Source organism: Macaca mulatta, chromosome 1 (assembly GCF_049350105.2).
Source record: "Macaca mulatta isolate MMU2019108-1 chromosome 1, T2T-MMU8v2.0, whole genome shotgun sequence".
Classification (NCBI taxonomy): domain Eukaryota; kingdom Metazoa; phylum Chordata; class Mammalia; order Primates; family Cercopithecidae; genus Macaca; species Macaca mulatta.
The window spans coordinates 79,072,797-79,098,939 of record NC_133406.1 but is presented as its reverse complement, the minus strand read 5'-3'; the positions used below and the strand labels follow the sequence as shown (position 1 = coordinate 79,098,939).

The window sequence follows — 26,143 nt, the reverse complement described above, 5'->3', positions numbered from 1 at the left end:
TAATACCATAAAAACCCTAGAAGAAAACCTAGGCAATACCATTCAGGACATAGGCATGGGTAAGGACTTCATGTCTAAAACACCAAAAGCAAAGACAACAAAAGCCAGAATTGACAAATGAGATCTAATTAAACTATAGAGCTTCTGCACAGCAAAAGAAACTAGCATCAGAGTGAACAGGCAACCTACAGAATGGGAGAAAAGTTTTGCAATCTACTCATCTGACAAAGGGCTCATATCAAGAACCTACAAAGAACTCAAACAAATTCACAAGAAAAAGACAAACAACCCCATCAAAAAGTGGGCAAAGGATATGAACAGACATTTCTCAAAAGAAGACATTCATACAGACAACAGACACATGAAAAAATGCTCATCATCACTGGCCATCAGAGAAATGCAAATCAAAACCACAATGAGATACCATCTCACACCAGTTAGAATGGCAATCATTAAAAAGTCAGGAAACAACAGGTGCTGGAGAGGATGTGGAGAAATAGGAACACTTTTACACTGCTGGTGCGATTGTAAACTAGTTCAACCATTATGGAAAACAGTATGGCGATTCCTCAAGGATCTAGAACTAGAAGTACCATATGACCCAGCCATCCCATTACTGGGTATATACCCAAAGGATTATAAATCATGCTGCTATAAAGACACATGCACACATATGTTCATTGTGGCACTACTTACAATAGCAAAGACTTGGAATCAACCCAAATGTCCATCAGTGACAGACTGGATTAAGAAAATGTGGCACATATACACCATGGAATACTATGCAGCCATAAAGAAGGATGAGTTTGTGTCCTTTGTAGGGACATGGATGCAGCTGGAAACCATCATTCTCAGCAAACTATCGCAAGAACAGAAAACCAAACACCACATGTTCTCACTTATAGGTGGGAACTGAACAATGAGAGCACTTGGACTCAGGAAGGGGAACATCACACATCGGGGCCTATTATGGGGAGGGTATAGTGGGGAGGGATTGCATTGGGAGTTATACCTGATGTAAATGACAAGTTGATGGGCGCTGATGAGTTGATGGGTGCAGCACACCAACATGGCACAAGTATACATACGTAACAAACCTGCACATTGTGCACATGTACCCTAGAACTTAAAGTATAATAATGCAAAAAAAAAATAAGTTGGAAAAGAAAAAGAACAAGATCATGACCTTTGCAGGAACATGGATGGAGCTGTAGACCATTATCCTAAGCAAACTAATGAAGGGACAGAAAACCAAATACCACATGTTCTCATTCATAAGTGAAGGCTAAATAATGAGAACACATGAACACATAGAGGGGAACAACACACACTGGGGCCTACTAGAGGGTGGAGGGTAGGAGGAGGGAGAGGATCAGGAAAAATAACTAATGGACACTGGGCTTAATACCTAGGTAATGCAATAATCTGTACAACAAACCGCCATGACACAAGTTTACCCATATAACAAACCTGCACATGTACCCTTGAACTTAAAAGAAAAGTAAAAAAAAAAAAAAAGAAATTACATCATGGAAGTAGAGAATTTACAACTGTGACATCATGATAAATATTAGTAGGTATTAAGCTAAATGGTAAGAGCACAGAGACGTATAAGACAATGCAGTGTGTGTACTCCTGGGAATATATGCTTTCCAAGGGACACATGGCACAGGTAGTTTTTAGAGAATACATTTTCTGATCTTCAACTTCCATACTTGTCCTTTTAAAAAATTATTTGCGGCCGGGCGCGGTGGCTCAAGCCTGTAATCCCAGCACTTTGGGAGGCCGAGACGGGCGGATCACGAGGTCAGGAGATCGAGACCATCCTGGCTAACACGGTGAAACCCCGTCTCTACTAAAAAAAAAAAATACCAAAAAAAAAAAAAAAAATTATTTGCTTGGGAAATGCCTGGGGTTCAGATTTTCAGTTGATTCTCCCTTCTGCCAACTTACAAAAGACAGACATCCTGAACCTGATGCTGGCGCATTTTCCTGAGGTGTAACCCCAGCCCCAACCCATGGCTGGCAAAGACACCATTTAAAATACTGGTGTTGACAAAAGCTTCTATGCTCATGATGGATACCATATACCAGTGAGAGGGCTTTTTGTACTTCTTTATATTATGCATAGATTTGTAAATGCAAAGTGTGGCACTAGAAACAAGGTACTATAAGTCTATGTTAAATGTACCACTGTTGAGGCAAAATCCTGTGATGGCAAAGCAAAGAGAATGCTGATAACACACACACACTACATATATAGCATCTTCACCTTTATATACATATCCAGGTACAAACCCATGGAAGGTTTCATTCCCTTATCTATTCACCTTACTATTAGAATTTGGAGGTGAAATTGTCCAAGGGAAGTGAATTAACAAGTTTATTTGAATTGAAATATGAAGTTAGGCTTTCTTATAGAAAGTAAATCTGATTTGGAGACTGAATCTGATAATGAGGACTGACTTTGCCACTTGATTCTATAGAATATGGTTTTCACAAATTAATAAAACTACATATTATGCTCAAAGGCTTTGATAAAAATATATTTACATTTATGATAAAATAAAATGACTTTGTTTCAAAATATTATTTGGAGGAAAAAGGTACCATTTAAATTCACATTATTTTTATTCCTCTAACACCTTATAAACATGTTAGATTAAGCAAGATCCTGTAAGGGAAAGAACAATAGACATAAATAATTGTCATTTTCTAGGTCTTGTTAAAACTTTTTTTGAGAGAGATATACTTCCACAAAACTAAGAAAGTAAAGACTTGTAATTGAATTTCCATCTGATTACTAAAAATAATTTTTGATGCTAGATCTTCTGTTTAATTTTTAACATTTAATTCAAAAGGAGTTACTTCCCATCTAATTTAACATGTGAACAAGATGTCTGAGTGCTACATTTTCTGAAATGAAAAAGGGAAGTAGAACTGATATTGAACTTTGTTTCATTCTGGCAATAAAGAGAACAAATTACAAATTTTAAAGTATCTCCTTAAAAAACGTACTTCCCATGAAATTGTATGTTGTTGTATAATAATAAGTATACATAATAATGTAATTATATGTAGTTATGTTGTTTGATTGATTATGCACTAATGATTTTGATGATTGGATGATGATAACTCAGTCTGGTAGAAATTGTTTCCAACATTGAATCTAATGGTCACAGAAAATTTAAAACTTTAAAAATTTTAAATGTGTATCATTGCCAAGAAGAATGATAAAGTACTCAATAAATGACTTTCAGTTCTTAAATTAGGACAAAATGTGAGGGAAGTAGAATGAAAATATAAAAATTCAAGAGAAAAAAAGAAACAATGTAAAACTTTCAACTTGTAAAAGGGTTGTTTGTATATTTTTAAGTAGATGATGGTGGTATCAAATTGCTATGGTATATAACATTTCACTGGATATATTTAAAATAGTGATGTCATAATTTAATTTTAAATTGCCAATATTTGCAACATATAAGAAATTTCCTTAGGATTGCTCAAATTCTTACGCAAAATTTTAGAAGTCAATATAAAAATGAGAAGGAGGTATTTTTTTCAACGTTCTCTAAAAATGTCTAGGTAAATAGGCTTGAAGTCCACTAATTTCAAGCCAGTCCCTTTGCTCAGAATATAGCCAATCTAGTGTATGAGAGAGAAAACATAGTTACGAAACTCAATTGATAATAAATACACTCAGCATTCTAGGTTTAATTTCTTTATTCTGTTGGGTACTAAAAATGTAAATCAGATAATTAAACTTGGTCAATCCATTCAACACTTTACTCATCCTCCTCTGGGCCAGGCTCTATGCCAGATGCTGGGGATGCAAAAGTTAACATGACAAGGACATTACCCTATTAGAGCTCCTCAGTCTGGTGAGTGAGCTCCTCAGCACAGAACAAACTGAACAGGAAATGGCCTAAGAATTTAAGCTATGTGAATGGACTTGAAGGGTTGCTATAATATGGATTCTTTCTGAGTAGTGCTTTCTTTCTTATAAAGATGGTGAGATTTGTACCATGTCACGTTCATAGTAGCATTATTCATAATAGTCAAAAGGTAGAAACAATCTAGATGTCCATCGATGAATGATTGGATGAACAAAATGAGGTACATATATGCAATGGAATATGGCTCAGCCTTAAGAGAAAGAAAATTCTGACACATGCTACTAAATGGATGAACCTTGGGGATATTATGCTCGGTGAAATAAGCCAGTCACAAATAAACAAAAAATGTATGATTCCACTTACATAAAGTACTTAAAGTAGTCAAATTCATGGAGACAGAAAGTTGGTAATTACCAGGGGCTGAAGGTGGTGAGAAATGGGAAGTTATTGTTTAATGGGTATAGAGTTTCAGTTCGAGAAGATTAGCTCTGGAGATGGATGGTGGTGATAGGTGCACAATATTGTAAATGTACTTAATGGCCCTAAATTGTACTTAAAATATTGTGCTCCAGCACTTTGGGAGGCTGAGGTGGGAGGATCATGAGGTCAAGAGCTCGAGACCATCCTGGCCAACATGGTGAAACCTCGTCTCTACTAAAAATACAAAAATTAGGTGGGCATGGTGGCTCGCGCCTGTAGTCCCAGCTGCTTGGGAGGCCGAAGTAGGAGAATCACTTGAACCCGGGAGGCAGAGGTTACAGTGAGCCGAGATCGCACCACTGCACTCCAGCCTGATGACAGAGCAAAACTCCGTCTCAAAAAAAAAAACCCAAAAAACAAAAGTTATGTTATGTATACATTAAAAAAAAGATGGTAAAAGTAAACTGAGTAGCTATTTAGTTATATTTTTTTTCAAAAGATATTTACTAAAATCCTTCTGTATTCAGGCAGCATGATACCGGTACACAAAGAATAAAATCCTGCCATCCAGGATCCCTTAGTCTGGTCCTATTTTTGTGTAAATCCAGAATCTACAGCCAAGGAGTGTGTGAATCTTTAATACGGGAGCAAACACATAAATGAAGTCCCTGACCTAAGCCTGAGTCCATCTTCTGCAGTCTGATTATTCACTTTCAGCAAATTAACTGAAAGCACTAATAAATACAAACTATATGGCAAGGTGTTTTCACCCACCCATAATATTTTTTTGAAAGAAGAAATTAATCAGGCAACTGGAATTCTTCAGAATAATACCTGTAGCTTCAGCTACATGATAGAATTCAATAAGTTGTTTATAAAATAAAATGGTCAGTAATTGCACTCATATCAACTTTCCTAAAAACCATGACTAGCGTCAAGCCAAAAATAAAGCATAAAAAATTAGTCCCTGTTTAACGTAGATCAAATGAGCTGGAGAGCTGCCAAATCTTCCTTTGTTTTATGCTCTATGGAGACAACATAAGTCGCTTAGTCCCTCATCTTTTCAACATTTGTGGGAAGTAGTTCACTCATGAGAATCATTCTTCCCACATAGATGGAGGGAAAACAGTTCTGTTCTTTGCACCAGATCATACCACAAATTATTTAAAATGTGGTAATAAGAAAATCCCATCCAATTCCCTTTTTAAATTAAAAAAAAATGGCCATCAAATGTTATTACAGAAAGTGACCTCAGAGAAAATCAACCCTTCAAAATAACAAAGAGGGAAACAGAGGCCAAGGAAAAGTAAATAACATCTTTAAGGAACCAGAAATGCAGAAACACAGATGAATTTTAAAATCAGTCTTCTGGTGCCCGGTTCTGCGCTTTCACAACTTCTTCCTGTTGAATCTAAGGGATACAAAGCGGAAAACTCATCCTAACCAGTTCCTTAAAATCATGTAGTGTAAAGCAAGTTAGTCACTGCTGATTTCAGTTGGTGGTTGCTTTGGTTTAGCACATTTACTAGCAACAGCAACTCAGCCCAGAGTCAAAACGGCAATTCTTTTCAACTGCCATGTGCATGATGAGAAAAATCAAGAAAGACAACATCTAGCAAAGACCATTTCCAGTGTTTCAGAGGCCTTTTCCAGCACAGGACTCTCTCCTGTTACCAGTACATTGCCCATGTGTGGTCAGGCTTACCGGTTCTCCCAGTAAGGGTGGTCAGTCACAGAAGAGCCGATGGAATCCAAACAGTGACTCAGACATAAGGAAGAGGAGAAAGACCAGGTGGAAAAGATTGGCAACACCCCACAAATCTGCACAAGCTAGAAAAAGCAGGGAGAGAAACCTAACTTCCACAACATATTGGAGATAGAGGAAAACAGGTCCAGATTTTCTACATGCCTTCCCAACCTAAATCCCACTTGCAAACTTGAGTTATAAAAACAGACTTCAGGATAATGGGGCCTTGTAGCTGGGAGAACAGGGGGGTGTAGCTTACCAAATTTAGAAATAATAAAGACTCACAGTAAGTTTTTTCTATTTTTTTATTATCAATGACTTACTCTAATACTTTTTTTTTCCTTCTCAATATTCTCCACAGTAAATCAGATCCCATGTGACCTTCCTTTCTCCTGCTGTAATTTATAGGGAGGCAGTATAACAAGAAAAATAAGTGATACTGATTGAGACTCCAAAGGACCCAATAGGATCACATTTCCAGGCAATAGTTGTGAATAGCATTTATCCAACCATGTACTTTTTTTTCAGTGGCTGATGAGTCTGTATGTCTGTGTGTGTGTGTGTGTGTGTGTGTGTGTGTGTGTGTGTGTGTGTGTGTGTAAGCATAGAACAGGCAAAGAGAGGGTAGAAATAGAATGTTAAAGTGAGTAATAATTTTAGTTTTCTGAAGAGAAGTCTTCTATGCTATATATAAATGAAATAAATCTCACAAAGTTTACTTAGGTCTCAGAAAGGAGAAGGGGAGAAAACATAAAAAGAGAAAGAAAGAGAAAAGGAAAGAAGGAAAGAAGGAAGGAAGGAAAGAAGGAAGGAAGGAATTGGGAGAAAGGAGAGAAGAGAGGAGAAAGAAAGAAGGGAGGAAGAGAGAAAAAGAAAAAAGGTAGGGCAAAGAAAGACTCATACTTAGGTGAATACTACTTGGAGAAAAACAAAGCAGAGGCCCCATGTTGGGGAGTAAACGCGTTTCCACATGTGAATGCCAATATATTATTGACTTACTCTGAGTCATAAATATGACAATTTACCTCATTTCATAGTGAGGTCAAGCTCAGCCCAAATAAGCAGCCATCCTCCTCTGCTTACTTAATGTTCCTAAATATGAGCTTTCCCCAAAGCTCTCCGCGCATATAATATAACGCCATGTGCATGTGCGGTGGGGAGGAGGGATCCGAGAGGTGACAGAAAGCAAGCTGTGAACACAAAGATACTTTTAAGCTGAATACTTGTACATGATATATAGAACAGAGGATCGTCCATCATGGTTATTGAAACTGTGACCAGCAAAGCTATAAACCTGACACAAAAGAAGAGAAAATATGACTTGTTAGGTTGAAAAAGCACCAAAGAGGGAATTATAAAAGGGAAAATTTCATGACAAATTAGTTTGTATTTTTTGTTTTCATTTCTGACACATGGAAGGAAATGCTATATGTTTGCTTAAGGAAGTGAAAATTTCTCCACTTCATCCATTTAAAATCCTCACCCTTAGGCCTTTTGTATTGAAGCATAAAGTTTGGAGACCTTAAATAGTCATAATGTTTCCCTGAAGAATTTGGCCTCAGAAACATATTACAATTCAGAAGGGCTAAAAAGGAAAACCATTACAGCAATCTGGCGGTGTCTGCTTAAGAGTGTTCTTAAGAAGCATCAATTTATTCTCATGGCTTCTTTACCATATTTGATGAAATATTAGATACAATTGGAACAAGCGGCTCAAACAAGAAAGCCATAAACTTGGAAAGAGTGTTGTAAAACAAAAGTGTGTTAATGTAAAATAAGTTTCAGATTGGAAAAAAATGCCCCGTGGCGTGCTCATAGAAGAGGCATACAATGGACTGAAAAGTTACAGATGTTGAGGGCCAATGTGGTCTTTTCATACACATTCCCCTTCTGGGAACTAAGATTTGGAGCTGATTAACAACAATTTCCCAGCGCTGGGGAGCAGGTAAAGCAGAGCAAATAAAAGAAGAAGGCTCAAGTTCAAGAGAAAATACTGAAAATCCCCTATTTTAATGCGCTTTGCAATTTTTACATGTGTGGGGGGAGCTGAGGGAGTGAGAGAAGACAAGATGAAGACAAAGAAATTCCTCCAAATGCAGCATATTAGTAGTTGCAATAACAACAACACACCACACTAGTAGAATAAATCTTTCCAATTTAATTTAATTTTTAAAGATGTTAATTCTCCCTAAGTTATCTAAAAAAATTTATAGAATATAGTGATTTCCATCAAAACTCAACAAAATGTTTTTAGCTTGAAAAGTAATTTGAAAATTTAGATGAAAGAATAACTGAGCTGAAATAGCTAGGAAAATTCTGAAAAGAAAGATTCATGGGGCAAGAAGTACTTACTCTAATAGATAATAAAATTAATTATATAAAATATTTATAATTAAAACATTTTAATTCTAACACAGGAATGGAAATAAATACGAAAGCAGGACCAATTATATGTCAATTTAGTATATATAAAAGATTGGTGCAAAAAAGACAGTGTTTTCTTAAATAATGTTGAACTAATCTTTTAGTAATTTGTGAAATAAATTAAGCTACATCTCAAGTCACTCCTGACTTCGATATAAATTTTAAATGAATTAAACATTTAAGTGAAAGAAAAATGCAAACCTAAAAGTACTAGGAAAATTTGGGTGAGTACTCTTTTAATTTCTGAATAGAGAGAACTATTCTAAATGTGGCAGAAAATTCAGAAACCACAAAACATAATGCAAACAGAACATGAATGTTATTGTGAAAAAAAAAATCAGCAAAGTCACAATGGCAAAGACAAACTGGGAAATCCATAGACTATTATATTTTACATTTATATTAGAAGACATATTTGTATGAATAAATTAATGTATTTAAGTTAATATACCTAACATACAAAGAACCTTCATAAATCAAGTGAAAGCCAACCTCCCATAGAAAAATATGTGAAGAATATGTACAGGCAATTCACAGAAAAAATTTAAATAGCCAATATAATTAGGAAACATATTTAATCTGACTCTAACTAAATAAATGCAAATAAAATGGCAGGGAGACATTACTTTTTTTTTTTTTTTTTTTTTAACCAACAAAATGAACTTGTGAGTTTTTGAAATAATTAACAGATCATTGAGAATCTACCAGCTAATTCTTGAAATCACTTCTTACCACTTTTATAGCCACCAACAAGTCCAAGAACTCTCCTCCAAGCTTCTGCAACAGCCTCAGAAATGGCAGTACCTCCCTTGTACTGCTGTAGTCAGTTCCTACAAGGTATCACTTTAAAACATAAATCACATCATTCCAGGGCCTGGAGCCTAACTGCCTAGATTTGAATCCTGATTTTGCCTCTAACTCACAGTGTGAACTTCAACAATTCATCTAATTTGTGCTTCCATTATTTCTTTTGTAAAATCAGGATGATAGCAATAGTACCCAACTTTTGCATTGGGAAGATTAAGTGACTTAATACATGACACATGTGACACATGCCAAGAACAGTATCTAACATATAAGCAAGCACTTAGGAAATATTTGTGATAAGGAAGATGCTGTGCTGCTGCCATTAACAATGGTGATGCCACCCCTCTGCACAGAATCGTGCAATGGCATCTTATCATACTCAGAATAAAATACAAAATTCTATCACAGCCTACAGTGCTCTACAAGATCTGGCCCCTGCCTATTTGGAACCTAACTTCTGGTCCTCTTTCTCTGAATTGCAGCTATACTACCCAGAACATCATATACCTTCCAGACTGGTCTTTTGCCATTTGCTTTTTGCTTGCCTGGACCACTCTTGCCCCAATTGTCACATGGCTCATTGCTTTATTCAATTGAGGTTATGGCTGAAATGTCACCTCTCCAGAAAAGACTTCCCTAACCACTCTATCTAACATAGTTCCTGCCTCTACTCCTAACCATGGTGGATGCTCTTACATAAATTAATCCTACTTTCTAGGGAACAATTTAGCTACGTGTAATATAACTTAAAATGAACATTCTCTTTGGTCCAGTAATCTCACCTCTAGACAATTACACTATGGACATAATCTGACTAGTATGTGAAGATCTATATGAAGGTTTTCCATCAAAGCATTGTTTATAGTAAAGAAAAATTAGAAACAGTCTAAAAATTCATCAGTAAATACATCAATTATCAATTTGCTACACACAAACCACACCCAAAACTTAGTGATTTTAACAATAACCACTGATTTAGCTACTGAGTATATGTGGATTAGCAATTTTAGCAGGGCTCAGCTAGATGGTTCTTCTGGTTTGAGTTGGCCTTTCTCATGTGTCTGCAGCTAGTTAAAAGCTGAGTTTATTCATACAGCAGTAAGGCAGGATTTCAAGAGAACAAAAGGAAGGATGCAAGATACTTGAGATCTAGGGTCAGACTTGGCATTATATCATTTCTATTTTATTCCTTTAGCCAAAGCAAGTCACAGGGGCAGCCCAGTTTCAAAAGGTGGAGAAACAGACTCTACCTCTTCCTGGAAGAAACAGCAAAATCACATTGCAAAGGAGCATGGATATAGGGAGGAGCAGAAAATTGCAGCCATTTTGCAATTTACCAGGATAAGGGACTGGTTTAATAAATAATGGTAATGATTACATTTGACTATTTGGCAGGTATTAAAAATGGTGATGTTAGCCTGTATTTACTGATTAAGAGGACTTCCATCCTTCTTGACTTCCCTCCTCCCTTCCTTCCTTCCTTCCTTCCTTCCTTCCTTCCTTCCTTCCTTCCTTCCTTCCTTCCTTTCCTCCCTCCCTTCTTTCTCTGTCCTTCTTCCTTCCTCCCCGAATTCCTGACATGCTGGCATCCTTCCTGTGGTGAAGCAGATTCTAGACTCTGCTCCTTACATGTCTTCTCACAACAGTTTAGTTTAGACATTCTCCTTTGACAGCTAGAAGAAAAGCAAGAGCATTAGCAAAAACTTGCAGGCCTGTTTCAATTCTGTTTGCATCAACACTGCCAAAGCAAGTCACATGGCCAAACTCAAAATCAAGGCGGGGGAAATAGTCTCCATCTCCTGATGGGAGAAACTGCAAAGTCACACTATAAAGGATATGGTAGGAGAAGATGAAGAACTGGGGCCATTGAGGCAATCAATTACTGCAAGAATGGAGTGTTGTTCTAGTTAGAAAGAAAGGGCTGAGGATGTTTTCTTGAAGCTGTATTTATTTGCACAGTAAATGCACTGGCTTTTCTTAGAATATCTACTTGTGAATTTAGGAGAGGCTAATGGGGATTATATAAGGCAGAACATTCCCAATTAGTATAGTTTGACATCCATATCTGCTCAGTGTTACTATAAAAATGAAATGAGATCTATTTTAAAGTGCTTTAAAATTTGCAAAGTTATGTACAAGTGACTATTCTATGCTGATTTCTAATCACCAGTTACTGTCTTCTGGACTTTCTTTCCTTCCCTTTGAGTATTCAGGCAATGCAAAATCATTTTAGTAACAGAGTGAGCCAAACATGTTTGTGTCGATAAATCCATTGCCCCAACACACAGACAACTTTCCACAATGTCTACCAATGCCAAACATAAATTACTTTTGGGAAATTTTACAACATTAGTATGGATAATTGAAATTTAGCCAGATTACTATCATTATTCCCTCTAATACTTGCATCTTATGCCTATAAAAGGGCTTGGTGATATTTAAAAATCAGATAAGCTACATCAAATTGTTGCTCTTATTAAGATGAGTCTGATTGCCAGCAGGATTCTAAAATGAGTCATTCTTCCTTGAAATGTATCCAGTCACTGTAGCAGCTGTGAAATGTAGGAGTTGATGCTCCTTAATATTGAGGTGAAAGAGTCACTGAGCCTCACCCTTTGGAAACCACTTTGGCTACAATGCTCATGCAAAGTTCAAGGCCTTCATGATGAGGCCTAAAGCCTTTAATTAATCTGTTTGCCTCTGCAGCTCCTGTGATCCCTGAATACTCCAAACTGTCCAAACTGCACAACAACAACCTTTTATATTTACTCAGTCTCTCTCTCTCTCTCTCTCTCTCTCTCTCTCTCTCGGAGCAACAATATGCATTTTTAGATATCTTGCCCAGAGTCCAGCTGTTGAAAAATAAAACTTAACAAAACTCTCACCAGGAATATTTCTGCCCCAGAAAATGTAGAAAATTTTTACAAAGCCCTCCAAGGATGTAAATGGTCTTCCCTTTCCCCTCAAATAATTATCTATCCCTCAACTGCTTATCTTTTCTATATATTTTTATCATTCATTATTTAAATTAATTTATTTATTTTTATCATTCATTAATTTGTCATTCATAAATATGTTGATGAAAATATTTATTAAGCATTTCTCTGTGCTATACATGGTGGTGTGCACTGGCAATGAAATCTGTATTATAGTTTAAATTAAAGCCTAGGAAGAACTTCTAGAATCCATTTCACCTATCTTATATCTTAGCAAACCAACCATATCACTTTCTTCCTCACTGCACATTTGTTTCTGCTTTTGTGGACTACAATGGGTACAGGGCTCCATTATTTTAAACCTTGTGAGAGTAACCAAGGTAAACTGTCCTATGCAATGGCACAGGTGTGCTCTCTCTCACCATCTCTCTCTGGATCTGCTTGTGTTTATTGTAGCTACCTTTTCACAAGAGAAAGAAACAGAAAAAAAATGATGAGAAAGAAAGAGACAAAAAGAAGGAAGGAAGGAAGGAAGGAAGGAAGGAAGGAAGGAAAGAAAGAAAAACAAAGAAAGAAAGAAAGAAAGAAAGAAAGAAAGAAAGAAAGAAAGAAAGAAAGAAAGAAAGAAAGAAAGAGAGAGAAGGGAGGGAAGGAAGGAAGGAACAAGAGAGGAGGAGGAGGAAGAAGAAGAAGAAGTAGAAGGAGGAGGAGGAAGGAAGTAAAGAAAGAAAGGAGGAAGGGAGGAAGGAAGGGAGAAGGAAGGAAGGAAAGAAAGAAAGAAAGAAGAAAAAGAAAGAAAGAAAGAAAGAAAGAAAGAAAGAAAGAAAGAAAGAAAGAAAGAAAGAAAGAAAGAGAAAAGAAAGAAAGAAAGAAAGAAAGAAAGAAAGAAAGAAAGAAAAAGAGAAAAGAAAGAAAGAGAGAGAAGGGAGGGAAGGAAGAAAGAAAGAGAGAGAGAGAAGGGAGGGAAGGAAGGAAGGAACAAGAGAGGAGGAGGAGGAAGAAGAAGAAGAAGTAGAAGGAGGAGGAGGAAGGAAGTAAAGAAAGAAAGGAGGAAGGGAGGAAGGAAGGGAGAAGGAAGGAAGGAAAGAAAGAAAGAAGGAAAGAAAGAAAAAGAAAAAGAAAGAAAGAAAGAAAGAAAGAAAGAAAGAAAGAAAGAAAAAGAAAGAAAGAAAGAAGGAAAGAAAGAGAAAAGAAAGAAAGAAAAAGAAAGAAAGAAAGAGAAAAGAAAAAAGAAAGAAAGAAAGAGAAAAAGAAAGAAGGAAAAAGAAAAAAAGAAAGAAAAAGAAAGAAAGAAGAAAGAAAGAAAGAAAGAAAGAAAGAAAGAAAGAAAGAAAGAAAGAAAGAAAGAAAGAAAGAAAGAAAGAAAGAAAGAAAGAAAGAAAGAAAGAAAAGAAAGAAAGAGAAAGAAAGAAGAAAGAAAGATTCAGATGTGGGCATTAAAAAGAAGGTGAGATAAATGGAAAAGGAGACTGCTTTGGTTTTCTGTGATTTGGACTAGTTAGCATGTAACAAAAAGAGCCTCTCAAGTGGTATACTTTTCTGATTAGAATTCTGCCTTGGGGCTTACCACTAAATTCCAGCTAGTAACAAAGAATTGCTGATTTTCCTACTTGTTGATGTTCTTGGTAAAGACTTTACCTAGTGACATACTGTCTGGATCTAGGCCAATTTTAGGCATTGTGGTATAATTCTACCTATAAAGGCTCTAATCTCACTACTATCTCTAACAATATATAAATAATCCCCTTTCACACACCCTTTTCATATACCACCACCACCTATATGTATAATATATTTATTTTACTCTTAGTATTGAATAAAAGTTTAACAGAATGTGCAATCCTCTAGGTCTCTGCCTGTACACACATACATATATATATATATATATAAATCTATATATATTCACACACATCCTCATATATATACATATATGTATATATAGAAATGTGTGTACATATGTGTGCATATGACAGAAGGTAAAGTAACCTCTTTGGAGGAATGTGTTCTCAATCTTGGCTATATAAGAGTTCTATAATAATCCCTATAATAATCCCTGATGAAGATAAGCCCACAATTACAAAATTACAAAGCCCATGAGGAATAATCTAAAAGCAATAATCAGTATATATATGTATATATGTCTATGTATATATGTATGTATATACATATATATGTCTATATATATGAGGATGTGTGTACTTTTTTTAATCTTTTTTTATTTCAATTTTTTATATTACTGTGCTATCTTGGAGTAATAATTTCTTCAGATCTGTCTTTCAATTTACCCATTCTCTAATCAACTATATATAATCTGCTGTTTAGCTACCATTTTCTAAAAGTCTCTTTTTTTAATTTCTGGAAGTTTTATTTGGTTCTTTTAAGAAACTGCCTATGCTGATAACATTTTGTTTATGTTTTTATTTTATTTTTTATTTTTTATTTTTTTATTTTTTTTTGAGACAGAGTCTTGCTCTGTCGCCCAGGCTGGAGTGCCGTGGCCGGATCTCAGCTCACTGCAAGCTCCGCCTCTCGGGTTCACGTCATTCTCCTGCCTCAGCCTCCCGAGTAGCTGGGACTACAGGCGCCTGCCACCTCGCCCTGCTAGTTTTTTTGTATTTTTTAGTAGAGACGGGGTTTCACCATGTTAGCCAGGATGGTCTCAATCTCCTGACCTCGTGATCCGCCCATCTGGGCCTCCCAAAGTGCCGGGATTACAGGCTTGAGCCACCGCGCCCGGCTTTAATCCTTTCTTTTCAATGTCTTTCACCATCTAAAACATACTTATTTTGTAATCTCTAAAAGATAGCTTGGTTATTTGAACATCTTTGTAGCCTAATTCTTCCATTTAAAAAAAACTGATTCTTGCTTTTAGATTATTTCTTACGGGGTTTGTAATTCTTCATTGTGAGCTGATCCTCATCAGAGATGAAGAACTCTTACATAGCCTAGATTGAGAACACATCCTCCAAAGAGGTATTTTACCTTCTGCCAATCTAATTATATCACTAACCCAGGCCTGTTTTATGTTGATGTCTTAGTCTGGGCCACACTGGTAGTTAAAATCTTTTTGAACTATAATTACACATGAACAAAAGCATTTTTTTAGGAAGATATTTTTTAATTTGTTGTTGTTGCGTGCGTGTGTCTGTTCCCTCATGAGTTTTAAAACCCTTAGATGTCGAAAATCAATCTTTCCCCACAACCAAGGTGACTAGAGCAACAGCTCACACGCTCACTCTCTTGCTGTTACTTGATTCTATTATTTATGTTTTTATTTTTCTAGAAAATTTTCTATCTTTCCTGTAACATTGAATATACACTTAATACAATGTTTGTTATATTACATATTTAAATATATTGTCTGTATTTCTAGGTGTTTCTAAAAGAGGATTTTTGTGTATCCTAATCCAAAATATGGTCATAAGCTGAAGTTCTCTACCATTTTCTTAATAGAATCAATTAAAAATACCACCCAAGCAGCCTGACATATGAATTTTAACATAAGGTACTGGCAATTGTGAATTAATGAATGACCTTCTTATACTTAGAGAGAGTGTTTGTCTGCTAGTTTAATGCTGTGCTAGACACAGGCTTAATAAATACTTACTTATGGAATTAATCAATTAAAATTTTCCATTTCTAAGCTGCTGATCTGTTGTGGCCACCCTTTATTTCTCTGTGGCAAGAAGGTTTTCTTAATTAGTTTTTTTTTTAATTTTTAAATATGTGAGTGAGTGACACTAAAGTACTGAGGCTGATTCCACAAACCATGCAAAAAAATTCTCTTTAGTACTTTGCCAATAGCCGTTCCTTAAATGATAGACTAACAAATCACTGAATCATGCCCTTTTGCTGTGATAAGGAGATGTAGAGATGAAAATTATCTTTTCAATTTTTCATTTAAAAAATAATCCCTACATTTATCCTGGAGATTGATTTGTTTTGAAAGAACACCATAACATTTAGATGTAGAAATTAAGATTACTCTTCCCTCTGGTGAACTGAAGATACTAAAACAAGTCCTGTATACTTGATCCCTATCAGCTAGGACCAATATACATCAATTGATAAACAAATAAAAGAAATATTTTAAACTCCACATTGTCTTCACAGAACCTAGGCCTGTAACGTATTCTCTAAGCAAACTACTGTTTAATTATTTCCTTACTCTGCATATGCTAAAAATAGGCTCCATGTTTTAGGCTGTGTGGCAAGTAGAATGACCGATGTTTCTATTTCCCAGGGCTGTGGCAACAGCCCAGTGTTTAGATAGCTGCTTCCTTGCCAACAGAACACAAGAGAGCATAAATTTACTACCAAACATAGATGCCAGGGAAACAAGGAAACCCTGAGGCCAATGCCCTCGTTCGTGTAGGAAATTTTATTCTTTGGATGAGTATAAAGAGTTCAGCAAAAAAGGTCAGAGAGGAGTAAGGAGTTATGCCAATTTCAGTAGCCTGTTTAACTACTTTGGGATTCCATTAGCCTATCTATTAAGATAATTAAGTAAAGCCTATTCATCTTAACTTTATTTCCAAGGACAAAAGGCATGACATTTTGAGTCAAGCAAGCCTGGACTGAGTTCTTGTAACAACTTACTATTTGAGCGAATCTAGGCAAATCTCTAATGTTGGTTTCTCCATCATAAAATAAGGTTACTAAAAATACCAATTTCAGAGGATTGTTACTACAGGATTTGCAAGATGATAATGTAAAACAATTAACACAGTGTCTGACATTAGTATGCACTCAAATGTGAGCTATAACTTTTGTATCAACAACTGTTTGAACACTTACTATGAGCAAAACTTTGTGTTGGAAAACTTTGATAGACATAAGGATAAATCAGACATATTTCCTGCCTGCCAGGAGCTTAGATTCTAACAGACAAGATAAGATGAAGTTATAAACTCCATGACAGCAAAGACTTTATGTTTCTCATTCAGCTTTCTATATCTAGCACTGAGAACTGTTTCTGGTCTATAGTTGGTATCCAACAAATTTTATATATATATATACACATTATATATATGTAACTTGCTACTAGGTAAAAGTAGTAGATTATATATTATATTTATTTATATACATAGTATAGATATACTATAAAAAGTAGTAGATTATAGATAGCTAGATTGATTTTTATATATAAATCTATCTATAATCTACTACTTTTACCTAGTAGAAAGTGCTAAAGTGAGTAGGAGAAATAAAGAGAAAATACAGGTATATAAGTAACAATCAGGACCCTGTAAGAATGTATCCATAGTTTCTCATCTGTAAAATGATGATAATTACACTTGCCCTGCTTCCCTCATACAGGTTATTGCAGAGTTCAAATGAAGAGTCTGTTTACCTGAAGTCAGCAGATGGTGGAGGCAGGTAGGAAAAAGACAATGAATTAATCCATAGAAAATTAATGACATTTGTCGAGTCGTGTAGTGCTTACTATGTGCTGGAGACAGTTCTAAACATTTCACATGTTAGCTAATTTAATCCTTGCAACAACTCTGTGAGATAGGCCTTATTATCCTCATATTGCAGAAGGGGAAACTGAGGCACAGATAGGTTAAATAACATGTCCATGGTCATGTAGATAGTAAGCCACATAAGTCAGATTAAGCAAAGGGATTCTTGTCTCCAAACTAGTGCAGCCAGGGGCTCAGACTCTGCTGTTATTTTGACTTATTGGAAAATATTTCTCCTTTGCAATCAGGAGCCTCTGAGTCCTCGGTCTCTGTCCCTGTCTTTCTAGCAACCCTCTCCAACGCTTTCTACCACAAGCTTAATTTCATTATTTTGACTGCTTGCTAGGAGGAGGAGGAAGAGGAAGAGTGAGCTATAAATATCCCTTCCTAAGTGCCCCCCGAAGTGAAACCACCTGCGCCTGTGTGAGGTAGCAGGAGAAGCAGAGAGCCTCAACTGTGGAGAGAGGTTTGCATCCCATCATTCAACGGAGTGTTTTAGAGACCTCCCGCTCGCTGACTGCTGCAAAGGGGAATAAAGTAAACAAGCCATAATGAATGGTGTCACTACAGGGTTTTATCATCTACCTGCTTGATTATGTCAGTAAGAACTCAAAAGCAAGTTTGGGGCAGATAAAACATCCTGAGAAAGCTGAGCTTTGGGTTTACTGAGCTCCAAGCTATCAAGCACCTTTTGGGGTTATGGGGCACTCAGGCACTTATTAGGGATAGCCTGTTTGCTCTCACTATATCCTCGGGTATGGAAACATTCTGTAAACTGGAAATAGAACAAATATTCCTGCGACCAACCAACAACAGAGGAAAGGCCTCAGAGGGGTCAGGCTTTCTTTTCAACTGGAAGAGCAAGTACATTTCCATTCTGCAGGTGTCTGGGTGCAGCCCTTTTATACATCCTAAAAGAAAACTTGCCAAGATTACAGAGTAAATAGTGATTAACCTCCGTCCACAGAGGTCTTTAATCCGCAGTTTTATAAGGCCGGTACAGTGATGAACCAGCCAACTCTTCTGAGGATTCACTCACTCTGGACAGACCATTCTGGAGGTCAGCTCTAGGGCAGAACTGAGTTAGCAAAAGTTAGCCTTGCTTGCTTTTGCCAAAGAGCAAGGTTTCTCTTGAAACACCCACACATGGTTTCAGGTGCGCCACACACACACACACACACACACACACACACACACACACACAGAGAGAGAGAGAGAGAGACAACCACAAGGAATTTTTATTTTCTTCAATCCCAATCCAGAGTCAGAAACAGCTGCCAAATAAGTCCCTCTGACAGCACCTCCTACACGACGAGACGCCAGAGCTGCAAAGTGTACTCGGTAGGCGTTTTAATTGTGAATCCAGATGCTCTACCCCTTCAGTCCTAGGCTCTGACCTTTTACTTGAAAGTCAATTTGTCAGTCTGCTCCGTGCGTCTGAAGAAATCATCAAAGCCGCCCTGCCGAGGGGCTCCCCATAGGCTTCCCGTATGTGGCTGCAACAATGCTACACTACACTAGGGGAAGAATGTAGGGGCACAGGGAGACCCCGCAGCTACCCTGCCCTCAGCGCTGCTTGGGCGCATTCTCTCAGGGGAGACTGCTTCACGCAGGGATGGACACTGAGTATCTTTGAGGAGGGAAAGAGGAAGCAGAGGCAAAAAGCCATCCTGAACCATTGCTTCACCAACCTGCACAGCAAAAGCCCCATGGACAGGTAGGAGAGAGAGGCTGCCAGGAGGCCCCATAAGCCCTCGCAAGCCTCGAAGAGGCCCCATAAACCCTCGCAAGCCTTGTTTGGGGAGTTTCCGTTTACTACCAGCACAAAGTTCAAGTCTGGAAATAAATGTTCTTCTGTGCAGAAGGCAAGGAAGATGGGTATCATCAGAGATACTGTTAAAGTGAAAACAACTAGAGAGGCACAAGGCAACTCCCTCACCTTAACTTAGGGGACTCTCAGGGACCTACTTGTCTAGTTGCTTGAAAAACATCTAAAACAGACCAGTCCCAATAGCGCCCCTCTCTATTCCCAAGTTGCATTAGTCAGGGTTTTCTAGAGGGACAGGACTAATAGGATAGACATATATATGAAAGAGAGTTTATTAAGGGGTATTGACTCACACCATCACAAGGTGAACTCCCACGACAGGCCATCTGCAAACATGAGCAAGGAAACCAGTCTGAGTCCCAAAACCTCAAAAGTAGGAAAGCCAACGGTGTAGCCTTCGGTCTGTGGCCAAAGGCCTGAGAGCCCCTGGCAAATCACTGGTGTAAATCTAAGAGTCCAAAAGCTGAAGAACTTAGACTCCAATGTTCGAGGGCAGGAAGCATCCAGCATGGGAAAAAGATGAAGGCCAGAAGACAGGTCCAGTCTAGTCTTTACACATTCTTCCGCCTGCTTTTATTCTAGCCTCACTGGCAGCTGATTAGATTGTACCCACCCAGATTGAGGGTGGGGTCTGTCTCTCCCAATTTACTGACTCAGGTGTTAATCTCTTTTGGCAACACCCTTACAGACACACCCAGGAACAATACTTTGCATCCTTTAATCCAATCGAATTGACACTCAATATTAACCATCACAGGGACTTAGAACTCTTTCTAGTTCCTGTCTACCAAGAGCAGCAGCCTCAGCTTTATAACTTTTTTTCCTATGCCACCTACAACTACCTCTTGCCCACTGCCACACGTATACACCACACATATACATGTAAATCCCCATCATCACTACAACCAGATTATAACTTCCAGGTTCTCTTCCCAGTCTCATTGAACGCTAAGGGACTGGTCAATCTGAAAGTTTGTTGTGAAGGGTATTCACGGGAAAAGCATCCTCTGGGAGTCAAACAACCAGGATCATAGCCAGATTTGTCCCTGGCCAGCCATGTTAGTGAGGGTATGTCCCTTGACAATTCAGAGTCACTGAGGCTTTAGCAAAATGTAGTGGAATACATTTGTTTTGCTTTGCTTTGCTTAAGTTAGAGAATAGTCACTTGGACAATGCTAATATAGGGCAACTAAGCACCCATTACCCTGGAATCAATATTTGATAGAACCTTTTGTTGTTTGTATATTGCTCATTTGCTATACATAATGGTGGACAGAGGGAAGGTAGAGAAGGTGGATCATTTTGCATTCAATGCCTGGGAATTTCTGAGAGGAAAGGGATAAGAAACCTACAGCTTGGAGACTGGGCATGGTGGCTCATGCCTGTAATTCCAGCACTTTGGGAGGCCAAGGCAGGCGGATCACCTGAGGTTGGGAGTTCGAGACCAGCCTGACCAACATGGAGAAACCCCGCCTCTATTAAAAATACCAAATTAGCCGAGTGTGGTGGCGCATGGTGGCACATGCTTGTAATCCCAGCTACTTGGGAAGCTGAAGCAGGAGAATCGCTTGAACTCGGGAGGCGGAGGTTGCGGTGAGCCAAGATCACACCACTGCACTCCAGCCTGGACAACAAGAGTGAAACTTCATCTCAAATAAAAAGAAAAAGAAAAGAAAGAACAAAAAAGAAAAAAGAAAAGAAACCTACAACTTGAACCAGGATTTGTAGCTTGTGAGATGATTTGGGGTAGGTAAGGATGATCCTGATGAAACTCCAGAAACTCCAGTAACAAAGAGCTATAGTTCCTAAAAATAAAATTTCCTATAGAAAAATGAGAGGCTAGGCCGGGCGCGGTGGCTCAAGCCTGTAATCCCAGCACTTTGGGAGGCCGAGACGGGCGGATCACAAGGTCAGGAGATCAAGACCATCCTGGCTAACCCGGTGAAACCCCGTCTCTACTAAAAAAATACAAAAAACTAGCCGGGCGAGGTGGCAGGCGCCTGTAGTCCCAGCTACTCGGGAGGCTGAGGCAGGAGAATGGCGTGAACCCGGGAGGCGGAGCTTGCAGTGAGCTGAGATCCGGCCATTGCACTCCAGCCTGGGTGACAGAGCGAGACTCCGTCTCAAAAAAAAAAAAAAAAGAAAAAAAAGAAAAATGAGAGGCTAATTATCCAGGCTCAGAATAGTATCTAAGGCAGTGTGGCCCATAGACCAAATGTATTAAAACCATGGAGGAGGAGTGGAGAAAAATACTTAAAAAGAACATTCCTCTGTACAGCCGTTATGGAAAACAGTATAGAAGTTCTTCAAAAAAATTAAAAATAGAAATGCCAAATAATCCAGCAATTCCACTTTCTCTTGGGTATATATTCCAAAGAAAATGAAATCAGTACATGAAAGGGATATCTGCGTCCCCATGCTCATAGCAGCATTATTCACAATAGCCAAGATATGGAATCAACCTAAGTGTCCAAAACTGGATAAATGAATCAAGAAAAGGTGGTAGATATACACGATGGAGCACTATTCAGCCTTGAAAATAGAAATCCATCATTTCTGACAACATGAATGAACCTGGAGACAGTATGTTAAATGAAATAAGCCAAACAGAAAAATACCATATGATCTCACTTACATGTGGAGTTTAAGAAAGTCAAACTCATAGGACAGATAGTAGAATGGTGGTTACCAGAGACTGGGGGGAGGAAGCATTGGGGACATGTTGGTCAAAGGATACAAAATTTCAGTTAGACAGAAGGAATAAGTTCAAAAGATCTATTACACAACATGATGACTATAGTTAAAAACAATACGTTGCACACTTGAAGATTGCTTAGAGAGTAGATTTTGTTTTCTTACCACAAAAAAAATTATAAGTATGTGACTAATGCATATATTAATACTTGATTAGCCATTTCACAATGTAATCATGTATCAAAACATCATCTTGTATAACATAAACATATGCAATTTTTTTTGTCAATTATAAAAAAGAAAATTTCTTTCTTTTTTTTTTTTTTTTTTTTTTGAGACGGAGTCTCGCTCTGCCGCCCAGGCTGGAGTGCAGTGGCCAGATCTCGGCTCACTGCAAGCTCCACATCCCGGGTTCACGCCATTCTCCTGCCTCAGCCTCCCGAGTATCTGGGACTACAGGCGCCCGCCACCTCGCCCGGCTAGTTTTTCGTATTTTTTAGTAGAGACGGGGTTTCACCGTGTCAGCCAGGATGGTCTCGATCTCCTGACCTCATGATCCACCCGTCTCGGCCTCCCAAAGTGCTGGGATTACAGGCTTGAGCCACCGCGCCCGGCCAAGAAAATTTCTTTCTTTCTGGCTATAACAAAGTAACTGGTCCTTATAAACAACCATAAGACTGGAAAAATATATGGGGGAATAGTTATCAGGCATTGGATGAGCAGTGAAACACGATTCCTACAGGAAAAAGGAAGTGCATGTGGCAAGCCACACAACTGTGCCAGGGACAAGTTCACAATCATAATGCATTGAGCTGGAATCCAAGTAGAGTAGAATAGTCCCACTGAGTTAACTAAGCAGATATTCGAGTCCAGGATAATAAAGCCGCAGGAATCTAAAGAATAGGTCATCAGTAAAAGGTGAACTGTTCAAGTGCCCAAGTGAGGGAAACTGTGAGTCCTTGGTTGATGGCCAGGCTAAACATGCATGAGGAAAGACTAGCTGAGGCCATCAAGAGAGTGGCCGCTAAGGTTTTGAGAGTGAAACAGAGATAGAAAAATAAGCAGTACTTGGGGGTGTTGGAGGGGGACTCTCTACAGCCAGAGTGGAGAAGCTCTATTAACAATTCATTAGTATCAGGAAACTGTCTGAGCTGACAGTGAGGCCAAGCCTCTAAAGTTAGAACCACACTTTAGAGAATTTCTGTTCTATACCTGCCCTAAAGATGCTTAAAACTAAGCCCGGACAAAAGCCTTAAAGGAAACAGAATTGGCGATTGCTTTCCCTCACTGCCAAGTTAAAGGATCTTGGGAAATGCTCTGAGCTTTCTATAAATCTGCCATCATAATAAAACATAAAACCAAGCCTATATGAGTGTAATGTAAACTACTAGTCATTGAGCTTCCTTTAAAACAAAACTCAGCACTCTTCAGGTAGCATTTACTAAGTTGAGCACACAATAGAAATATTGAGATATTCAAAGAAGAAAAAGTGTGACCCACAAGCAAGAACAAAAGCAAGCAATGGATATTCACCCCAGGAGAGCCCAGGTGTTGGATATGTTAGACGAAGACTTCAAATAGCTATCAATATTGTCAAGGAAATAAAGGGACATGTTCAAAGTATTAAAGGAGCTATGGCATTAATGAGTGAATATATAGAGGATGTCAACAAAGAAATGAAACTACAAAATAATCAAATAAAAATGAATAAACTGGAATAAGAATTCAAATTAAATTCAATGGATGATGGAAATGGCAGGAAAATAGTAGACTTAGAAATGACAGGCTATCAGAAAAATAACAATTGAAGAAAATTAAATAGAGGCTTAGGTACTTATGGAGCAGTTAAAACTATCTCATATTCATGTATTTGGAGCCTCAGAAGGGCAAGGAAAAACTTACAATTTCCCAGATTTTTTTTCAAAAATGTCAATTTACAGATCAAAAAGCCCAGTAAATCCCAAGCAGACAAAACACAAAGAAAACAGCATCAAGATGCTGAAAAACAAGGAGGTAGAGAAAAATCCTGAAAGCAGGCAATAGAAAGATGCTTTATATACAGAGGAAGAGTGATACAACTGACAGCTGATTTTTTTATCAGAAACAATGTCAGAGAAAAGATAGTGGAATGTCATCTTTGAAATAACAAAAGGAAAAAAGATCTCACTATCAACACCAAATTCCATAATCAATTAAAATAGAGTGAATTAATGACATCCTTAAATAAGCAAAAGTTCAAAGAATTTATTGCAAGAAGTCCCAAAGGATTTTCTTCAGAGAGAAGACAAATGTTAGCAGATAGCAATTAGAACCCATAAGAAGAAAAACAGAACAGCAGAAATAATAACTATGTAGGTTACTATAAAATATTATATTTAGTTCCCTTGTACAATTTCCTTAAAAGAAACTGACAATTTAAAGCCAAACTAATAGCATTATGAGGTGAATTTTATAATATTTATAGAAGTAAGTGATATGACTAAAATTCAAAAGGCTGACAACACCAAATGTTCTGGAGCATGTGGAGAACCAGGACTCTACTACATCAATGATGGAAGCATTGTATAACCTCTTTGAAAAACTGCTTGACAGTTTCTTACAGGTTAAAGTTATATTTACCCTAGGACCCATAAATTGCAGTTCTAAGTATTTACCAAAGAGAAGTAAAAACATACCTCCAAGAAAGCCATGAGAACAGTGTTCATAGAAGCTTTATTAATAATGGCAAAAATAAACAAAACAAACAGAATAATCCAAATAACTATCATCAATGTGATGGAGGAATAACTTGTGGTAGAGTCATAGAATACAATATTATTCACTAATAAAATGAATAACTACTGGTTTATACAACAACATAAACAACTGTCAAAAACATTTTGTGAGTAGAAGAAGCCAGCCATATGAGAGTAGATATCATATGATTCTATTTAAATGAAATTCTAGAACAAATATAACTAATTTGTTATGACACAAATCAGAATGGTAGTTGCTTGGGAGCAGGAATTGACTGGCAAGGGAAATTGAAACATTTCTGGAGTAATGAAAATATATGTTATTTTAAGAGAGGTTGACTCCATGGGATGTATGCATTTGATAGATTTACCTGAAAGTGTGCTTAATAATCTGTAGTTTTATTGTATGCAAATTTTATCTAAATTTTTTAAAACTGTACTTGCCTTGAGAAAAAGTAAGTCAGATAATATTATCCTTTGGTTCCAAATCCTCAAATGTCTTTCCATCTCAAAGCCAAAGCCTAACTTCTTACAATAGTCTCAAGGCCCTACACATTCTGCTTCCCCACTGAACCTCATCTTCTCACTGTTGTTCACGCTGCAGTTACAATGGCTCTTGCTTAATTTTTTGAATATCCAAGCATGTTTCTGGCACTCCCCCAAAGCCTTTACCCTGCTCTGTTTCTCTTGATAATAATTATCACCTTTGGACATAGATTAATTATCTGTTTATAATTAATATTTCACAAAAGGTATTTTATTTTGTTCATATATAAATCTCCAGAGACTAGGGTAATGCCTGGTGCAGAATAGCTGCTCAACAAATTTAAAAAATTTCTGGTGATGAAAATGTATTTTATCTTAACAGAGGTGTTGATTACATGGGATGTATTCATTTGTTGAATGAAAAATTTACATGAATTTTCCATTTTCCATTAAAAAGATTTTGTGTTTTCTTTACTCTCAATGGGCCCTTTTAGTTCGAGAGGTCTAACGTAAATTGTATTACTGAGTGAATTTCTGTCTATATAAAACTATGTGTCTATGGCTAAGGCTCCCAAATTCCCTGTGTTTTTACTGGGGAGAGTTTAAATGTGTTAGGGTAAGGAACACCAAAGAGATCAAATATTTAATGTTCCAAGGGGTTATATGGGAAGAAGAGGGTCAGAATATATTGGCATTAATTGACAA

At 37.4% G+C, this 26,143-nt stretch overlaps 1 long non-coding RNA gene across 1 annotated transcript in view; it reads right to left on the bottom strand.

The window, feature by feature from the left end:
- The window catches only part of LOC144337644 (uncharacterized), a 64,886-nt gene extending 44,831 nt beyond the window's left edge, over positions 1-20,055 (bottom strand). The window contains exon 1 of the long non-coding RNA XR_013411053.1: positions 19,817-20,055. This is a non-coding gene — a long non-coding RNA (uncharacterized LOC144337644). The remainder of the gene's footprint in view (positions 1-19,816) is intronic.
- Between the last annotated feature and the right edge of the window lie 6,088 nt (positions 20,056-26,143).